General features: G+C 38.9%; 1 pseudogene; it reads right to left on the bottom strand.

Moving 5' to 3' along the window:
- Positions 1 to 699: 699 nt before the first annotated feature.
- On the bottom strand, positions 700 to 3,592 carry LOC142505203 (pectinesterase-like; annotated as a pseudogene).
- Between the last annotated feature and the right edge of the window lie 2,085 nt (positions 3,593 to 5,677).

Here is a 5,677-nt window from a genome sequence, read left to right on the forward strand (position 1 = left end):
AGTTATATGTTTTGTCATTTTTTTTAAAAAAAAAAGGTTATATGTTTTGTTAACTTAATATTTCATTTATATATCGATTTTTTTAAATAAAATCAATACTGATAAATAAAATAAAATTTGGTGTTCGAGCCTTTTTTTTTTTTAAAATATAAATTGAAAAAGACAATTTTATGTTTTAGGACGTAGCCAGGGGCCATGGTAGGCCGATTGATTGCATCTACAGACAAAAGTTGAGGGGCACTCTTAATATTTATAGATGGGATATATTATGTAATGTCGGATGATTTTTTAAATTTTTTTTAGTAAAATGTTGGATGAAAATTATATGAGATTTTGGTATTCTGTAATGAAAATTATATGAGATTTTATGCAAAATTTATTATTCATCAATGAATTTATTGTAGGGTCGTGAAATCTTCCCCTAATGCGCACAAATTTAAGGAGGATGCTCAATTGATGTTGATTGCAGTGAGTAGAAATATATATTCAATGAAATACTGGGGATGATAGTTGTTTGAATATCGGTAAGTTCACGAATAAAGATCCGTAAGATTGTTTCACAAAAACCTATATTATATTTATATATATAAATATTACGCGATATTTATCAAACAAAAAAATTTAATATGACACACATGTCACATACCACGTAGCACAAATATATATATAAAACTTAATTATAACAAAAACCACAAAAAATAATAGAAAGAAGATGCTTTATTATTACCAAAACATACCATTTTATTATTATTACATCAAATTATTGAAGAAATCGGAATTTGAATTGGATTTCCTCCAAGAAATACGAAAGTTAGATTACACTGAAACGCAGTACTAAAAATAATCAGCCTTTTTAGCACAGATTTAAGTAAAATCAAAGCCCCGAGGAAAACGGAAAGCCGGTGGCCGGCAGCCAGGATGCACCGGCTATAAATCTCCCAACCGTGAACGGCTGCGCCTCCGCCGCGCTGGTCAGAACCATGAACCCCCTCCACGTCACCCTATTCGCCGTCGAAGCCCCCGCGCCCGTGTTCTGATACTCCGCGTAGAACAGCGTGTTGAGCGCGAAATTCCCATTCCATGGATACCACCCCGCTGGGTTTATGACATCGCTGATCTCAGACTGCATAACCACCGTCCGGGAATACTCCTTCCACGGCCTGCCCAGGTACGTGGGGAAGTTCCGCTGCACGGGTTTCAGATCGGAGGTGGCGCCGATCTTGCAATTCTGGATTACGATGCCGGTGTTCTGGTTCGGGTCGTCGCGGCCCTGGGCGGTGACCATGTTGCGCTGGCCGGAGTTGGGGCGGCGGGCGTGAATCTCGCATCTCTGGAGCACCACGTTGGCGTTTCCGAATATGAAGTCGACGGTTCCGGCGATGAAGCAGTCGACGTAGAATTGACGGAGCGAGTGGGTGTAGAGGGTGTCTTGGTAGGCGAGAATGTCGCATCTGTAGAAGGCGCAGAGGTCGGCGTTTACGCGGAGGGCCACCGCCTGGTGCTTCGACGGCCCCGCCGTGTTCTGGAAGGTGATATCTCGGGCCAGGAATCCACTTCCGACCACCGCTGCATGCAAAACGATAAAAATATTATTTTTATCAGTCAAATTTTTTCCATTAGATCGTTTCACTAAATTGAGTTTGTATCGAAATTCTAATTTCAGATTAATAATAAATGAATTTAAATAATCATATACTAAAAAAATAAACAAAATTACACGTTTATTGATATATATAAATTATAGATATAAATACAACTTTTATTATTAATTGAATTTCTTGTCAAGTTTCCAAAAAAAAAAAAAAAATGCATTTTTAGAAAAATAGCTATATTATACAATCGGTGAGTCTCGTGTGAGACTGTTTCAAGGATCTTAATCTGTGAGACGGGTGAACTCTACCGATATTCACGATAAAAAGTACTATTTTTTACATAAAATTAATATTTTTTCATGGATGACCAAAATAAAAATTCATCTCACAAAATACGACCCGTAAAACCGTCTCACACGAATTTTTGCCCTACACAATATCCTATATATATGTTCGAACTAGAATAAATTCTTCCACTACTTTCCGATGGTCGCTGTTGAATGTATTAAATGCTTTATAACATTTGAGGGATTTATACTTTAGGAAAATATGTTTATTTTGAAATGACAATTAAATTATTCATATTATTTTTAAAAAAATTCCCTAAAATTAATTTTTAATCCATTTTCTAATATTTGGTACAATAATTATTTTATATTAAACTTTTTACCACTCTAAAAAATACTTAACCGAATTCATTATATTATAATATTTTATTTTAAAATATTTTTTCTGAAATATTTGAAAAAATAATTTGCACACAGGCGGACACGTTTCCCAAGATTAATGGCTTAATTATTGAAAGGCCTTTACAGGTAATATTCGCAAGTAAAGATTAGATAGCAAAAAGACAAATCTTTACTGACCCACAGTGGCGGAGTTGAAGGTGGTGCTGCCGTCAACGACGTTCCGGCTCGCCGTGATGATGGTCGTTGTCCGCCCATCTCCGACGAACATCAGGTTCCTTTTACTCCTCGGAATATCCACATTCTCTCTGTAAACCCCAGCTTTAATCCTGATAACATACCTCTTGCTGCTACTTGACGGGGCCGCCGCCACCGCCGCCGAGACTGTCCGGTAATTCCCACTCCCATCTGCCGCCACCGTTACGTCTGGGGTCACCGTAGACGACTGCAGCAAGCGTCTGTCTCCGGCGGACAACCACGCGGGCCACTGGCTATCCTCCCCGAGCTTCCTCCCTTGAGCAGAATCGTGGGAGTTCGGAAATTTATTGGCCGCGATTTCTGTGTCTGACAAGTTCTTGATTATGGCCAACACATTACTACAAAGCCGGAAAACGTGCATTTGACCCTTGATGAGGGCCTTGCGGACCTTTTCATCGGCTTCATCGTGTGAGAATCCATCCAGGCAAGAATCTTGATTCGTCTGCGCGGCGCTCAGTAAAGTTTCCAGGTTTTCTTTATGTTCGGCCAAGGAATAATTCTTGAAATCCGTAGTTCTTCAGCTCAGCCTCTGACTGGCGAAGCTCCTCCAGCGTGTCGTCGATCATTTCCAGGCAATCATGCAGCGCGGTCTTCTCCCGCCGCGTCAGGGATCGGCGGGCGGCGGTTTTTTCGATGGTGAAGTAGTTCCTCTCCACGGTGTAGATGGTGTAGTTCAAGGCAGTCAAGAGTACATCTTTGCTGCTCTTTATGACGAGGGACGCGGCCGTCGCGGCGGCGTGGACGGTGGAAACGCAGAGATCCGGGTACAGTGTCGCTGCGCAAGTGGACTTGACCACCGCCTGCATTTCTGCGCCTCCGCCGTGGGTGGCATTCTTTCGGGTTTGGATAACTGTGGTGGCTACAATGGCCACAACTAGTAAAGATGCGAATGCTCCTATAATGAGTAGCTTTCTCTTCTTTGTAAGCTTCTTTTGTGAGTTCGAGTTATCCATTTTCTGAGCAGAAATTGGTTTCGCAAAGAAGATAAAAAGTCCTGTGTTTGCAGGAACACTTGTCGCTTGCCTCCTAGTTTATACATGTGAGCAATGCAATAGTCCAACAAATATAAAAAATATATATAATAATAATTACAAAAAATAATCAGTGATATTACTACGATTGGCCAGAATTTCATGAGATCAACGGAGGTCGGTCTGATTGGTAAAGCCTTTAAATATATAAAATTTTGATACTTAATAATGAATATAAAATTTTGATACTATTCATCATATTTAATAGGTCAATATCATTTAATTAAAAATACAAAAACTATATGATTGGTTGACAACAAATTAAAAATACATTATATATAAAAAATAAATTTTTGGAGTGTCAATCGAATTCATCTCTGTATCTATCACTGAAGTGACATTTATATAATAAATTTAAAATTTTGATATGATTTATCAAATTCAATAATTATTGTAATGTCCGAAAATCCGAAGACACTAATCACATGTATGCATGAAAATTTATTTGAAATTATTTAAATGAGTGGTTAGAAGCATGTTTAAGTATTTGCTTGGTTAATAATTATTTAATCGAATGTTATGAATGTGAACTTTCTGTAGTCGAATATGCGATGTATGACAAAGACGAGAGAACCGCGGACGATTTTGATAAAGTTTCTACTTTTAGAAAGTTATAAATAGAAACTCTATATTTAGTAAGTCCAAATTAGAAAAACGACAATCTATTTATAGTAAGGGACGAACTTAATCGGGAACGAACTTTTGTTAGGAAACAAAGAGTTTCGGACATACGATACCAGAAACGAGTGACACTAAATATTTTCTTAATATTGTAGGGATTTGTTAATAGACAAATTAAGTATTTAATTAATTCTTTAATTGGGCCTAGATTAGCAAGAAATTAATTAATTAATTAGGGTCTTTTAGGTAAATTAAAGCCTATTAAGAACTAATTAAATAGGACCAAGTTTTCCTACCCTCGTGTAGGTTTCCTCCTATCTTCGTGTAGGTTCTGAATTCCCCCAATCATCTTCCGTCATGATCTGATCTGGGTGGCAAAGACACAACAAAGTATACAGAATGGATTCAGAGGCAGTGCAGCGATTGGTTACTGATTTTCAGAACTCAACAAGGATTGAAAACGAGGAAACCTTAACCCTAGACGATTCAGATCTAAAGAAGGGCGAGAAACAAATTAAAGATTGCTTGGTGGCTAAGGTTTTCTCTACAAAACCTATCAACAGGGAGGTATTCAAAACACAGATGCCGCGAATCTTACATGCTACACGACAGGTTGAGGTTGGTTCCATGGGTGATAATCTCTTTTTGCTTGACTTTAAATCAACACAAGATAGAAATAGGGCTCTAAAGGGAGGACCTTGGAATATTTTCCTAGACTTGGTCATCTTTCGTGAACCTAGGGGCATGCAAAACCCTAGACATATAAAATTTGATGAGTTATCTTATTGGGTACAATGCTATAATCTCCCGCTTGGTCTAATGTATCAAGGGATACTCGAGAAAGTGGGGAATCAGATCGGGACAGTGGAAGAGACCGATGCACGTGAAAATGGTCTATCAATGGGAAGTTTTGCGCGAATTCGAGTATGGATAGATGTTACAAAACCTTTAAAAAGATTTATCCGTGTTTCAGTTCCCGGGGAAGACGAGCATATTATTGTCCCGCTGGTATATGAACGTTTGCCGGATTTTTGCTATAACTGTGGGTGTTTAGGACACTCATATCGTGAATGTGAAATACCTCTGGCGGACGATGGAAAAAATATGTTTGGCAGTTGGATGAGAGCCAGCAATCCAAGTGGTGGGGAGAAAAATAAACATACACATCCTAACAAATCTTACAGAAGCCGAGACAGCTCTCCATCAAGCAGTTCAGCTAGGAACACCACTGCTAACGTGGAAACATCTCCATTAGCAGTTTGCAAGGGGACCGAGGGACATATATCTAACACTACCTGTGAGATATCGGCCCCGAAGGTAGTGCACATTGAAATGTCTGAGAACTCTGAGAACTCACATGATGATACTAAAATAAGACAGCCAGAGAAGACGGTAGAGCGTAAATGGAAGCGGCGAGCTCGGGGGAAGGGTAATCAGATCTTGACCAATATAATCCTCCCTGGACCAGAAATGGGCAATCATAAACTAC

The sequence above is a fragment of the Primulina tabacum genome, chromosome 10 (genome assembly GCF_025594145.1).
Source record: "Primulina tabacum isolate GXHZ01 chromosome 10, ASM2559414v2, whole genome shotgun sequence".
NCBI lineage: Eukaryota > Viridiplantae > Streptophyta > Magnoliopsida > Lamiales > Gesneriaceae > Primulina > Primulina tabacum.